Source organism: Ambystoma mexicanum, chromosome 1p (assembly GCF_040938575.1).
Source record: "Ambystoma mexicanum isolate Mex_15411 chromosome 1p, UKY_AmexF1_1, whole genome shotgun sequence".
In the NCBI taxonomy this organism is placed as follows: domain Eukaryota; kingdom Metazoa; phylum Chordata; class Amphibia; order Caudata; family Ambystomatidae; genus Ambystoma; species Ambystoma mexicanum.
Window position 1 is genome coordinate 539,103,442 of NC_090921.1, and position 16,203 is coordinate 539,119,644.

Sequence of the window (16,203 nt, forward strand, 5' to 3'; positions counted from 1 at the left end):
CTTGCGTTTCTTGCATCTGTACACGTGTAAAAGGACTTGATATCTTCATTGTTTCTGTAGCATAAACATCTTCATCTCAATCTCGAAATGTTGTTAACTTCAACACTTTCTTAACACCTGTAGAATGTTTATGTTCTCTTGCCTCCTCATCTCTTCTGGGTATGTCAGCCCTGCTTCATGTGACGTCACCAATCTTCCCTTTTGCTCACTTTTCCCACTTCTTCTGGGATTTCATTCAAATGGCCATCATATTGTCGTGTATGCAGGTATGGTTTTCTCAATGGTTTTCTCACCTGGCTTCCAGGATTCTCCTTGGTATTGGTATCTTCACTGGCACTGCATATATTTCACACTCTGGTTCCCAACATATAGGCAACATGGGAGTGGTACTTGAAGTGGGGGTACTTGGTTTCTTCTCTACAAAACCCAAAAGCTCCTATCGATGTGCCTAACGTGAGGCTACGAACATATACACACTAGATAGAAAATACAGACCGCAGAAAACTAACAGTACACCCTCCTCCCCCGGACAGTTGTTTGACTTAGGGCTAAAATTGAACTGCAGCCCTAGTTTCACCTTTCTTCCCACAGCTGCTCTTGGCTAATGTAACACTCTTCACATGTGCTCTCTACGCAGGCCTAACAGCTGTGACATAGCAAGGACATTCTGTGTTTTTGCAGGCTATGGGCTTCTTCAAAACATTTTCACAGTTATCTGGTTTTGGAGAATGTATGTTAAACACTTGCAAAGCCTACAATTTTAATACATATTGCTACCAATCCATCTTTTTAAAAAATAATTCTCCAACTGTATCCATTTCATCAATTAGCTGAATCTTCCATATCTATAGCTAACATTTCTCTAAACACATTCCCTTGAATAGAAGCATTTGAGGTGGGTCTTGAAGTTACTTGTGATCTGAGACATGAGGCTAATGCATGGCACAAGGTAGGCACACAATTAATGCACAAACATATAAAAAGAACTATAGTTAATAGAACATAAATTATAGAAAATAGTTTCGACGCAAATGTACTTATTAAGGACTGTTAAAGATTTGCCGATGTCTAGTGTACCAGTGGGGAAATGTGCCTGGCCTGCAATACTCTGAAGATTATTAATGGCATGCCACACTGAGGGGGAGGAGTCAGGTATAAATGAGCACCATTTGTCCTTGAAAATCAGACAAACGCCTCACTTCTCCACCAAAATCATATTGAATGCTGCCCTGTTCTGTAATGCTACAAGGCGTACAGCTTTTAACTCAATAGTGATATTAATAAGGGCATCTGATTTTTCATTTATAGTGGCGTCTAGCAATCGTGACAATCTGCGTACATCTGTGGAATTAACAGAAGGGCCATACCATGGAACAATTTCTTTAAGGATATCTCCCATTACCTGTGGTCCAGTATCATCCTGCACTACATAATACTTTTGCCGTGGGAGAGAAGACCAATGGCTATCTTTCACTGTCATAGCAGGCATCACCAACTCCATGTGACATCGCCCTGCCCAGTTAGGTGGCCAAGAAGATGCATTAGTTGCACAAATAAAATACACAGATTCCCCTATATAGAGAAGGTTTTGGAACACCTTAGCTGGCAAGTGCAATGTATAGTTACAGTTCAAGGTAAACCCCATATTCTTTGTACAATCGCTGGAGATGCACACACTACCTGGGACAGTATTCTTTCTTATATTGAGTGTAGGTGCATTGGAAGGCAGTTGAGAGGCTTCATTGCTGTATGATGACACATTCATAAGAAAAGACAATTTCTGCCATTCCCTTGGAAACAGTTCCATTAATGGCAAAACTCCATTAGGCATAGTGACACCCTCATAACCCTCCTTTTAAAGAAGATTCACATTAAGATACTGATACAGTTATGCTTTTTGCTACCTATTTTTGCATATATACTAGCAAAAGGAGGTCCTCTCTTAGCCACAGCTATATGTAGCGCATAACATGAGGTGGAGAATGGTAGGGGGAGCTGCTGCAATGGTAGGCCTTCACCAGCATAGGCTGGGTAATTCAGACAGACATAACAATTGCTTCTGTTGATGATTTCATGTGTGTTATGTAGCAGTATTTTTGTCTATACATTTCTCCCTATGTTATTTTTGCACAGTGGATAATATAGCCACAGCAATAGTGGTATTGGAGACAGCTGGATACACAATATATTCTACCAATAACCACCCCCCCAATAACACATAGTATGATAAAAAAAATCAACATAACATAAATAAAAGTCTTGGTCGTATACCACTTATTCTTTCTTTCCTCATTGGATGAACTGTTATGGAGTGATATAACGGTATTCTATTGCCATGGCATATTGTATTTCTTCAACTACATAATAGGTAAGACAAAGGAACAGGGTGCAATAACACTCCAATTTTATGGAGTGTCATTTTCTTTCTCTCTATCTCATTCCTTAGATGGTGGGCTCGCACCAGGCTGCTATTCTTCAGGAACGGAATTCATTTTCACAGTTTGTAGTTCCGCTTACAGCTTCCTGGGTCTCAAGTTGTATCTTTGTTCTTCTGTTGGTCCACTAATGACCTCAGGCACACTGTCTTTGCAAAGGTCAATAGTCTCACCACCGCGAGGGGGTTTTGGGTCTCCTTACCAGGCAATGTACTGTCCACAAGGGCAGGCAATAAAGAGAATAGTGCATGCTTCAAGTTACTGGTGTGGATCCAGCTTTTATGGCCACTGCACTTCACAGCAGTCTGAGTGGTCAGCAGCACATGTGCTGTGCCCTTCCATCTGGGTTGCAACCCAGATGTTCACTGTAAGTTCTTCATGAAAATCAAGTCGCCTGGTTGAGTAATGTCCTAGCCCCTCCAGTGGTTTTGGCAATTTGTCAGTGACCTGTTTGCGAAGAACAGATAATGTTTTAGTCAGCTCTTTACAGTAATATATCAACAAAGCGTAAGGTACAGTACTTAAACGATTTGGATTTGGCACACCCCACACATTAGCTGGCCGGCCTATGACTACTTCATACGGAGTTAATCCATGACCTGAATGCACAATATTTCTCATTGAGAATAAGGCTAACTGAAGTGCATCTACCCATCCTAGGGTGCTACTGGTGCAGACTTTTGCCAGTTTATTTTTTAGAGTAGAATTTATTCTCTCTACAAATCCAGCTGCTTGCGGGTGGTATGTAGCGTGACATTGCTGCCTGATGTCTAATGCCTTACATATCAAATCCATAGTGGTGTTAACAAAATGAACACCATCATCACCCCAAACTGTGTGTGGTAACTCAAATTGGGGTACATATTCCTTAACTAACACCTTTGCAGTTCTCAAAGCAGTAATATCTTTTAATGGGAATGCTGTTCCCATTTGCTGAACATACATACATATACATACTAATGCATATGTCTTTCCTTGACATGGAGGCAATTCAATGAAGTCCCTTTGTAGGGCTTCAAAGGGGAACTCTGGAGGTCTAAAATGTCCTTTTGTTGCACCTTCCACCTTGCTTATATTATGAACAGCACAAACATGACAGTTTTCTACAATATGCAATTGCTGCTTGCATTAATTTAGTGTTGCTCATATTGTGGCAGACTAAACATACCATCTGCTCCTACATGAGATGGACCATGGGCATGAGACAACATTAGGGGTATATATTTATTCAGTAACTTCCATCTATGTTCTTTCCATGAATCCACCCAACACCCATCTACACACGTCCCATGCCGTTTCCAATCCAGTAGCTCTTGCTCAGTGGCCTCAGCCTGAATGTTTCGCTCTGTCTCAAGGGTATTGTCAAACACAATATTCTTTGTCTGCATCATGCGTGTAATATACACAGATGATACAGGGGACTGTGCAGTTGACTTTGCAATGTGGCCAGCAAAAGTATTACCTCTCCCTATATCATTTGCAATGGCCTTATGGGTGTTATATTTAATGACAGCCAATTTCATTGGCAGGGTCAGTGCATACAATACACTTGAAATTAAGGTACCATGCTGTATCTTTGTCTCATTTGAAGTAAGAAATCCTCTCTCAGCCCATAAGCGGCCAAAATTGGGGGCCACTCCAAATGCATATTGGGGCTCAGTAAAGATATTAAGTACAAGACCGGAGCTTAACTCGCAAGCTCTGGTAAGGACACTCATTTCAGCTGCCTAGTGTGAGAAAACTGAAGATGTCTCACTCACTAGTCTTTGGGGATCTTTCATCCAGGTGGGCAGGACACGATCATCGCTATTTGAACCAGTTCCTTGGGGTGGACCAGTGCGGAAGGATCACCTGGATGGGGGTCTTCGGGGAGTGGAAGTGGGACACCGAAGGGTGAGACGCGGTATCCCCTTTCCTGTAACACCTTTTCCCCATCCTACCGGGTAGGATACCGGGAAGCTTAACACCCGCCCTCCTCTTTTCCGACACAAACACTTTCCCACGGACAGTTCATCATAAGCAACAACAGACTAACACTAGTGCCGTATACCTGACATGTCCCAACACCATAGTCAGACAAGATCAGGCAATTACTAATCATTACACACACCTAACTCCCATCACACTTCCCCACACAGATAAAAGGCAGAACACGAAAGCACACTCCAACGAAGAAAAGCACACAAGGAAGCAGCAGTTCCATGGTGGCAATTTAACGCAAGGAGAAAGGCAGCGAGACCAGAGAGGGTTGCAAGGAGGGAAGTACCCTTGACCTCTAGAAACCACTATTTACACAAGCCGTGGAAGGTGAAAAGCCTAATACAAATAACTGAAGCTGAGCCGACCTACGCTATGCATCAAAAGTATCTGGGGCACTCATGTATCAATAATCTAGGCAAGGAGGAGCAATTTCCACCATGGTACTGTCCTTGGCTCCCGCAAGAAAGCCATGACAGTAAAAGAAGTACAGCCGGTGAGTCAGGGAAACTGTTACGAAATCACCCTATGTTTGAATCAAGGTTACAAGTGGCAACAATATATGAAGAATTCTACAAAGGACTGTGTTTGAAGCGCATGTGTTAAGAGGCGTGAACAATTGGAAGATTAAGGAGTGAATTAACTGTTGAAAGCTAAATCAGATACCAAATACAGAGTGGTCCGGCACCCGAGGGGGTGCTCATTTGAAGGCCTATACTGGATATCAAACTAAATGAGAAATACGTTGTCAGAAAGAAACTTTGAATCAAAGTGTTCCTGCGACGGGTCCAACAAAAACCTGTGCACAATCGAAAGTCTTCGATAAGTATACAGTGGTACTTACAATTGGTCTGAGCCCAGCTGAGGGAGACTAGTTGAACGTAAAGAGGGATCTGAACCCGGCTGAGGAGGATCCGGGGTGAACTGTGAGTAACCCGAGAAGGAAAAGTGAGCTGACAATTGGTCCAAGCCTGGTTTAGGGAGACTAGTTGAACGTGAAGAGGTATCTGAGCCTCACTGAGGGGGACCCGGGGTGAACCGTGAGTCACCCAAGAAGGAATAGTTTTTGAATTACAACACAAGGAAATCTGATCCCAGCTGAGGGGGATCCAGGGAGAGACCTCCAAAACCAATTAGTTACAAGAAGAATGGAACTCTCTACATTTTTGTTTCCACATCAGGCCCTCTAAAACAAGAGACTTTGATAGAAAAGAGACTTGAGCACAGAAGGCCCTGATATGGGAACTGCCGTTATATCCTCATACCACAGATGCCAGAGTGTGCGCTTTGCTCAGAGTGAACCGCCTAGCATCTTGCTGAAAACATGGGGAAGGGAGGCCAACGACCCAAGTATCCTGATTATTATTTTATGAACACTTCTTCCTTTTTCATGAACTGTACACCACACTATTTGTATCTAGTAGTAAGGATTCACAATAGTTTTCTTTTTTTAGTATAGGCCCTTTTTTGTTTCCACACAACTCCACTAGGACTGCATTCTTCATTATTTGATGGTCGTAGCTTGCTCCCATCTTAGATTTAGGTTTAGATAGGTGGGTGTTTATCACACATCTTTGAAAGTTCAATAAACACCCTTGAACTGTGGTCACTTGTGTTTTTGATACCATGCCTTTCTTACACTGGGCAGAATGCTGAGATATCCTACAAGCCTCAACAATGGTTTTCAATGTTGTAATAGCATGTGCTGCCGAGGTAGTACCATTTGGTAATTTAAAACATGAACCATCTGTATATAATGTACCATCAGGTTTGTCAATTGGAGTATCCATCAAGTCTACCCATCCCTTTGTTTCCTCATCTGTTATTAATATACAATCACACATACCTTTGATTAATCTGATGGGAGGGGTAGCAATGTGGCAGGCATTAGAGTGTTTCATCATTGTATGACAATATTTGGAGCCAATAAGGTCAGCTCATATCTAGTCAACCTGGCATTTGTCAGGTGCAGTGTTTTAGTTCTATTCAATAAAATATCAATTGCATGTGGCACAGAAAATGTAACTTGGTGTCCCAATATGATGGCATTGGCTTGTTTCATAGAAATGACTGCAGCCGCCACATCCCTTAAACAATTTGGAAGTGCTTTTGCCACGGGCCAAATGTGGAAGAAAAATATGCACACAGTCTGTTTTTACCCCCTTGTTGTCGAGTTATTACAGATAATGCACGCCCTTGCTTTTCATGCACAAACAATGTTAAAGTGTTAGTATAATCGGGGGTGCCCAACGCAGTTGAGTTACACAATGCAGATTTTAGAACTTCAAAGCTCTCTTGCTGAGCAGCAGTCCATTACAAGGGAACCAGGTGCTGCTCAGTGTTCGTTCTATCAGCGGTTTTGCTAAAAGTGAAACATTGGGAATCCACTACCTAAAAAATGAAATCATCCCCAAATAACCTCTGACATCTTTCTGTGTGATAGGAACCGGTATTTTCATTATAGCCCCCGTCTGTGCGCTGTGGGTTTAGTGTACGCTCTCCTTTTGACACCAAATGCCCTAAATAGGTGACCTGAGTTTTGCAGAACTGCAATATCTTTAAGGTCACTTTATGTCCCAGTGGCGCTAAAAACTCCTAATAAATGTACAGTGCAATCCATGCATTGCTCTAGGGTATCTGCAGCTATCAGCAAATCATCAACATATTGATACAGTGTAGTATTTGCAGTTGGTGTGAACATGTCTAGCTGTGTTTACAGTGCTTCGCTGTAAATACGTGGGCTTTTAGTGTAACCTTGGGGGCCCCTATGAAAGGTGCAGGACCACCCCTACACATTAAAGGCAAATAAATACTCAGTGTCTTCATGGTTCAGAATGCTAAAGAAAGCATTTTCAATGTCTATAACTGTGAAATACTGAGCTGAAGGTGGTATCATGGTAAACAGGGAAGACATGTCACATCAATATGTTTTTGTATAGGATGAATTGGGCTGTTGCAGGGACTCCCCACAATTTCTTTTAAAATCCCTTAATCTAGAAAATCCTGTATTACAGACTTAATTCCTTGCAGTCCCTCCTTGGGTATTTTAAACAGCTGAATTTGCAGTAATATGGCACTGGGCTTGACTCTTATTTTCACTGGATCACCTGCCATACATCCTACGTTATTAGATCCTGTACCCCATATCACAGGGTCAATGCCCTTAAATTCAGGTGTCAGTTCATTAGTAACAGTCATTGAGAAAACATTTTGAAAAGGACTCAGCATTACATGTTAGGTACACTCCATCAGGTGAACAATAGATGTTAGCATGCAAATGTTTTAACAAATCCATTCCTAACAGATTTAAACCAGATTTATCTGTGACAACAAGCTGTGCCATGAAAGATATAGGACCTATGCTAAACTGTACAGGCTCAGATATTGGACTTTGGACCGGATTATTAGAGAATCCCATTGATGTGTTTACTTTCCAGGAGAGGGGAATATGGGGCACTAATTTGTGGAAAATTGATGTATTAGATGCACCTGTATCGAGGAGGAATGTTGCCTGTTTGCTTTGCACTGTAGCCATTACAAATGACCCTTTTGAATATACAGGAATATGCACCCTCTTCCTTCTCCACGACAGCTCTATGCTGTGTACTTCATAGTAACCATTCTCATAATTATCCCGAGCTGAATACTGCTGACCTTGCCTAGGGTCAAAATAACTATGTTGTTGTTAATTATTCGCTTCTGATGTCCCAGTATTTGTTACTATACTGTTCTCAGCCTCAGTTCTTAAAAAAGGTTCCCCTTGTCATTCCTCACCCATAAGAATGTCTCTGCCCTCTCCGGCGCAAAGGACACTCCCTTATCCAGTGATCGTCTTCCTTACAAAAATGACACCCAGTGTCTATCATACCTGCTCCCATATTTGGCAGGGCAATACAACTTCTTCCTCCTCTATACATTATTATTCCATTTTGTATGCGCATATTACCTCTGCCTCTTTCTGGAAAATCTTGTTGCATTAGCGCCCTGGCTTTAAATTCCTTCATTTTCTTTTCCTTCTCCCCTTTATCTTTGGCAAGGCGATTTGCATAGTATCTATCATAGTACCTATGCATAGTACCTATCCATAGTCAAAATCTGGCCAGCAGTTTGAGTTGGCCATGTAGACCCATAGGTTTGTATGTCATCTTTTAGATAAGGCAACAATCCTTCTACAAAATGTGAAAAAGGCTTTCTGCCCATCTGGCATGTCCATTACGCTAAATGAAGTCAAATCTTCTTCCTTTGGTGCAAAATATTTTTCAACTGATCTATATTTTCCAATTTGAGATGATCTTTTTCTTGGTGTCTTGGTGTACCACTGTTCTGGATTTTGTCTAATATCTGGATAAAGGGGCATGAACCTGGTGTGTCGGATTATCAGTTTCAAACCCAGGCACTTCTCTCATCGGGAGCACTTGAGTTACCATAGACTTTGATGGGTTATTTATGATCCAAATAAAAAAACTATTGCATGACAGAACTTTGCATCACGTGTATCCTCCTTGACTGCTCGGTCTGGTTCCTCATAGTCATCTGGCAGGGGATATACTTCATTCTTAGCATTTATCATTTTATGAAAGTCCCATATTTGTTTGCACAGCCTCAGTACTATTCCAAATGCAAGTGTATCTCGTACCTGGAGCACATATACTTTAGCTTGCGTCACTCCTTCTATCCCATTTTTAATCCTTGCCACCATTACCTTTTCTGCAGTTTCCATGTCGTGGGCTGTAATTCTGCGAGCACGAGGTGGCGAAGAGACCACCTTGTCATTAGGTACTTGATAGGGTGGCGAGGGAGGTCTTTTAACCATTAAACATTCTAACAATGGATCTGTCTCATCCTCTAAAGTCACTTTTGATTCAGGTGCCGGGGCAGAGGGGTGAGCCATGGCTACATACACACCCTTTATCCTCATTTTATCTTTACAATCTCCCTCATCCTAATATTTTTTCATCACTCTCCGATCATATGCACACACTTTCTCTTTTTTAGTTTGTGGCTTACATTTCTTAATCTGTGCTTCTATCATAGTTTTTTGTCTTGAAAAATATTCCCATTGCTTGTATATTTCCCATTGCAGTGGTCTAATGGCTTCATGACCCTTAGTGGCAAGCACTTCGCGTAAATATCCTATCTTTTCCAGGTCAAAAGATCCATGTGCTGGGAATTGCAGATCAGTGTTGTTGGAAGTGTATTCATGCCATTTTTGCAGAAACATCACTACGTCCAAGCCTCTTTTAATCATTAATTCCCAGCCTGCCATTCCTTCCAGTGGGGTAGACGCATGCTTTTGTAACTCCCGTTTCCTCTTACAACATTTTAATCACATTTCTTTCCTACTTACTTCGTGATCGCAACTTTGCGTTGATAATGTCTCACTTAAATGCAGCATGCCCACAATCAATACAATCTGCAAGCTCATTTCATGATTCATCCATGCCATGGTTTCTAACTTTTTATACACCAAGTGTATTTCCCTTATAATATGTTATGAGTATGCTTCCAATGGAAACATTACATTACATATCCAAGTGTGTTTCCCTATGGTTCATTAACATTATGCATTCACAGGGAACACAGTACATATTGAAGTGTATTTTTCTATAGTTCATTTAACAGTATGTTCCCTATAGGAAATACATTTTATTCTTATAATATCAGATCATACAATATTATTGTGGAGCAGTCTCACCCCTTTTTCTGCAGTCTTCTGTTCCATTGCTTCACCAGGAATGTAAATACTTTTTTCACACAGACAGGGTTCCTCAGTTGGAGAGATCAACATGTTGAATAGGTTGACTGGTGAGGGAAAGTGTGGCTACTAGGAAAACCTCTTGTCCTGATAACAGCAGTGCACCCCAAGCCTGTCTCCCATCTTTGCCTCCTGTCCGACCGTGGCAGCTTAGTTCAACTGGATCTTTCAGCAATGAGGTCCCATCTGGTGGTGCCAAATTGTTAGATAAATTATGAATACTCCTTCTATTTTCCTATAGTCTAGCAAATTATTTTAAGACACCATGAAGCATCAGTGTTGGTTTTAAACGTTCAGAGAGAGACTGGTTTATTAACAGCTGCAGCTTTACTCAGCATGGTTTGAAGACACCATCTAAGCCCCTCTATTCATAAGGAGAGCATTTATACATTTGACAACATGTATTACATTATAACAGTCATTGACTTAAGACTAAAATTGAACTGCAGCCCTAGTTCCACTTTTCTTCCCACGGCTGCTCTTGGCTAATTTAACACTCTTCACACATGCTCTAGACACAGGCACAACAGCTGTGACCATCACATCTGCAATATAACGCAGGGTCAGAGTTGCTCGTTTGATTTTCCTGCCTTCTGCCTTCCCTGGAGCCTTGCTGCAGGTTTCCCTAAACAACCTGCCTCCACACAGCACGCACGTTGCCGGGGACCATTTGACATAGCACCATCCTCTTACAGCGTCTGCCCAACTTCCAAGTTACAGAGGGCTATTGTCCTTGGCCTTAATCCTCCCGCTAGATGCCTCTCACAGGGCCACTGACTCTGTCCATCTTGTGAGTTGTTGGAGGTTTCTTGCTGGCCTCCTTGCTGGCTGATGTGGATGGATGGACTTTTGGGGGACAGTGGTCATGTAGGCTGCTCCCCCTCACAGCAAAACCAGCCTGTCACCAAAATGTTGTAGGTTTGTACATTCAGCAAGCACCACACCAGGGCAGGTGAATGAGGTAATTTCCTTTAATCCAGTGATCATCATAGGCATAATACATGTCAAAGAGAAGGAGAGGTACAACCACTGGCATCCAGCACCCCAGCCATCTATCTTCTATCTGCCGGTCTATGGAACACTCACTCAAGCTCACACACTAACATTCTAGACATGCACAACCTCTCTGCACCCTAGATACTGACAGGCAGAATACTACATCTTTGTTTTTGGAAGCATCACTCCTTTTGTAATTAATTTATTTGACTTAGTACAAATATATTTTTAGTTAAATTCATTTGTATTTGTAATTAATTGATTCCTGTTTTGCTTTTTTTCAGGGAAACATGTTGGGTGTTCTGGGAGAGAAATTCTCTATTTGAGGACAGAGATACTGTGTTGCTTTTAGGCAAATTACATTCACATGGCTCTAGTGGCACTTTTGGGAGTTTTTACTTTCTACCCAACAACACTTAGCATGACATGGCATATGCCTCATACAAAGTTATAATATCAAAAGTAAAACAAACCCCAAATCCCAGCATGCAATGTGCTGACTGCTAAAAACAAATAGCTAAACATGTCACATGGGACAAGGAGCCCTTTGACAGCAGTAACTATTTCAGGTGGAAAAAGCACAACAATGCCTGTACCTTTTCAATGGGAGAAACTGCATTTTATCAAATTAGATACTAAAAAAGCACAAACATGTTCTATGCTCCCAAGGAGTATTATGTTATGTAACCGGGATTTACAACATGCACTGCTGTCATTTGCATGGTCCCATGGTGCTGTGGCGGATCTGAAAGTGAGCGCGGTATGCCATACAGGGACTCAAAACAGAATGAAAGATAGCTTTTATTTTTGACTGTTTTACTAACTTCATACCTGATGGGCCGTGATTGGTAGGCTCTTCATTAACATGAAAACCATATGTGCCCTACATCACGTACCCCTTTCCTTAGTACAGGTTACCTCTCACACCAGTCTGTGGGGGCTCTAGTGGTTGCTGATAGCTTTAATGTAGGTTTAGGAGGTATAATCATCCTGTACCCCCTGGGTGCACCCACTGGTGACTCCTGTCTAGAATGCTGTTCAGATCCCTTCAGCCGACCATTGTTCCTATGTAAGAGTTAGTGGGATGCATGTGTGGCAAAGCACAGGCGTGGCTCTACTGGCCTAAGAGTTTGAAGGTCACAGTAGGTATGACCAGATACAACCAGCTCAGAATGGATGTGTCTACTCTGATCTGTATCCACATCTGGACAGTTTGCCCAGTTAACAGCCCACTTAGTTTGAATGTGGCTTCCACCACTGGCTGGGTGACTGCCAACATCTTTGAGAAGATTGGTGTTATGGGTGGCCTGGGGCCTACCCACAAAACCAGTTACCATAAGAGTAGAGGATGCACTATGACTGCCAGTATACCTTCAATACAGAGGAAGATGCCAACCAGAAGTCTGCACGTAAGTACTGCAGGACTCTTTTTTCTGTTGAAGATGCCACCAGAGAGTGAAGCTCTTTCCCAGTGAGTGGACATCCAGACTTCCACCTCCAGTGGAATGACATGAACAGACAACCTCCCAAAGTGCCTGCAATCCAGGGAGTTCCCACCTGACCTGAGTACCATCACTGGAGTCTCCCTGTAACGTTGCCTCATCAGTGCTGGATCTCCATCAACGCAAAGCAGTCTGCACCACAGTCCAGCTTCCATACTCCACCACCAGTGACTCCCATCTGCTCCTTCTATAGGCAGCTTGTCCCCCAGTGCAGCTGGAATCTCAGGTCACTAGGAACTGTGCTATCTAGCTCAGTGGAAAATGAGTCTGACACCCATTTCTTATTTTGAGGGATATCTGTACAATGGTTGAGCAGGGATTCCTTCAATAAATGATCCCCTACTCCGGTGCACCTTGTGATTTTCTTCTTTTTAATTACTTTATTTTTGGTTTTTACATACATTCGGTATCTATACGCACCAACTGGGTGCGCATTCAAAACAAAAAGAAAAAAATAGAAAAAGACAGAGAAAAGGAAATTCCCAACTTCAAACACCCCTGCAGAGCTGCTTCCTCCCCCCTGTGTCCACCCATATAGATTCCGCTAGGTTTTTCACTCAGTCTCAAATAGTATGGCTCCAGAGTTGTTTTGTGGTTCACAGTCACAGAGCACTTTTTTATGTTCCAGGGTTTTCGGAGTCTGAGGACTCCGCACTGTTTAGCAGATATGCTATGTACGGTCCCCAGATGTCAGGGTGGTGTGCATGTAATGGTAAGGTTCTTATAAATTCGCTCTCCATATCCTGACAGTAGATTATGTCTCTTTTCCAGTCTTCAATCTTTGGAAGTAGGCCACGGCTCCATGTCATGGCGATTCTCCTACGTGCTAACACCAAAAGAAGGGCTGAGAGTTTTCGTGATGCGGGTTGAAGGTATTTTGTGAGACCGAGAAGGGCTACCAGTGGTAGTGGGGTCACTTCTTCGCCTATGATGTCGGCCATTATTTGTATAACGGAGGTCCAGAAATGCTGTATTCCTGGGCAGTTCCAAGCTAGATGGAAAAAATCTGCGTTAGCCGTCGCACATCTCTCACATTGGGCTGACACTTCTGGGTGATGTTTGTTCTTCTTAGCAGGGGTGCAGTACGTTTGATGAATGAAGTTGAAGTGAATTAGTTTATACCATGTGTTCAGTGTGACCTTTTGAGTTTGTCGGAGGATATATGACCAGTCTTCAGCGATTATTGTTTCTTGGATGGCCATTTCCCATTTTTGCTGCACTTTGGGACTGAGTTTCGCGGTGTCGACTACGAGGGATTTGTTTAGAAGTGACACTAATCTCCCTTCCCCTTGTGCCTGAATTGTATTGTGTAATAGGTCCCATGTGGGGGGTTGTTTGGGGAATGAGGGAAACAGCTTTTGTAGGGTGTGGCGCAGTCTAAAGTAAAGGGACACATCCAGAGAGGAGTTTCCGCCCTTATCTTTGGCAATTTGTGGAGTTAAAAAGGTGCCCTCTGGAAAAAGGTCTCCAAAGGATTGGATTCTAACCTTGTCTGCCCATATAAGGAACACTTTTTCGTTTGTGAGGGGGATGCCAGGAATACATTTGATTGGTAATAGGGGGGAGAATCTTATGTTCACCTCGTATTTGTTGGCCATCTTTTTCCAAATTGCGTATGTGGATAAAACTGTATTTAATGTGTTGTGTGGGACCAGGATATGTCTGATAATGATGGCTCTTAGCAGGTTGGGGGAGGCTAAGGCTCGTTCCACCTGAACGTGTGGGCGAACGAAGTGGGTCGTATACCAGTGGCTCAGAAATTGAGCCTGGGCTGCCCAATAATATTTCTCAATGTCAGGAAGCGCTAAGCCGCCGTTCGACACTGGTAGAGTTAATGTGCTGTATGCAACGCGTGCAGGTTTACCTGCCCATAGCAGCTCTAGGATTAAACTCCTTACTTTTTGAAGAAAGGATTTGGGGACAAGTAGCGGGCTATTCGAAAATAGATAAAGCAGCTTAGGAAGGATGACCATCTTCCTCAAAGAGGTTCTGTCCCATAGCGTTAACGGCAGCGTTTTCCATCTATGGATTCGTTGCTGCAGAGAATTTAGTGTGGAAACATAGTTGTCTTTGTGTATTTCGTGGTGGTTACGTGACATGTAGATGCCCAGGTAACGAACCTTTGAGTTTTCCCATTTAAAACCACGATCGTCGGCAAATTCGATCATGTTTGGGGCCAGGGGGAAGATTACTGATTTAGAGTGATTGGTTTTGAGGCCTGACATTTGCCCAAATTTTATAACTTCGCACATTACAGGGTTAAGGTTGTCTTAGGGATCGCTGACAAATAACATGACATTGTCAGCGTAAAGGGAGACAACTAGCCTATGGGGACCTAGTTTAAGACCCCGGTGCAGTTGATTGGATCGAAGCCTCGAGGCCAAGGGTTCCATAATAAGGGCAAAAATGAGGGCCGAAAGTGGGCAGCCTTGCCTTGTTCTGCGCTCTAGTGCTATGCTTGAGGACCTAGAGTTTCCCAGTGTGATAAATGAGCATGGGTCATTATATAACAAGGACACCAACTTAATAAAGAAATTGCCTAAACCCATTTGTCTGAGTGTTGCGAGAATGAATGGCCATTCAACTGAATCGAACACTTTCTCAGCGTCTAGGAGTACTGCTATTGCCTGCTGTGTTGAGTTTAGGGCCTCGATGACGCCAAACAGTCTTCTGATGCCGTAGGTTTTGCTGCGTCCCGGGATAAAACCAGCTTGATCTCCGATTACAAGGGCGGGCATTAGAGGAAGTAGCCGTGATGCGAGGATTTTAGCAAGAATCTTATTGTCCAAGTTGATCAAGGAGATCGTTCTGTATGATGCGCAATCATCTGTGGGCTTGCCGGCTTTGTGCAGCACTATTACGTTGGCTTCATGCGATGTGGGGGGGGGGGGTTTCCACGCTCTATTGATTCCTCATAGACACGGAGCAGAAGAGGGGCCACAATGGCTGCATGGTCCTTGTAGAACTCTCGATGAGCCCGTCGGGTCCGGGCGCTTTGGCGTTTGGAAGGGATTTTATTGCTTCCAAGATTTCTTCTACTCTCATAGGTGCGTTCAGGGGTTCATCAAGGAACTTCTGTATAGATTCTGGGTCCGAGTTGCCTTTGGAGCTGTACAGGTTTTGATAGAAGTTGTGAAATACATTGGTGATTTTTTCCTTCGAGTATACGAGTTGTCCTTGAGCGTCTTTAATACATTCGACTCAGGTTGGAGTTTTATCTATAGATAATAGACGGGCTAACAGTGCGCCTGGCTTCTGCCCTTCTCTGTATTGGCGGACCTGGTGTTTGTGGCTTAGAAATTTTATTTCACGTTCGGCTGTTTCTTTGAACTTCAGAAGTTCTTTCTTTAATTTGGCTTGGATATGTGGGTCTTGGGCAGTAGAGACTTTCAACTATAGGTCTTTCAGGCGTTGTTCACTGCTGGACAGGTCTCCCCGGATCTGTTTTAGTATGCCGTTTTCTTTTTCTAGACATACTCCTCGCACGTAGCATTTTAGTGTTTCCCAAATGGTGCTGACTGAGTCAACAGAGTCTTGG

The 16,203-nt window shown here is 42.9% G+C and overlaps 1 long non-coding RNA gene across 2 annotated transcripts in view; it reads right to left on the reverse strand.

Moving 5' to 3' along the window:
• Nucleotides 1–282: 282 nt before the first annotated feature.
• Nucleotides 283–16,203, reverse strand: part of LOC138575204 (uncharacterized) — a 52,413-nt gene continuing 36,492 nt past the window's right edge. For both annotated transcript variants that reach the window (XR_011303947.1, XR_011303946.1), the window contains exons 2-3: nucleotides 10,108–10,353; nucleotides 283–2,882 (exon numbers count right to left, since the gene is read on the reverse strand). This is a non-coding gene — a long non-coding RNA (uncharacterized lncRNA). The remainder of the gene's footprint in view (nucleotides 2,883–10,107; nucleotides 10,354–16,203) is intronic.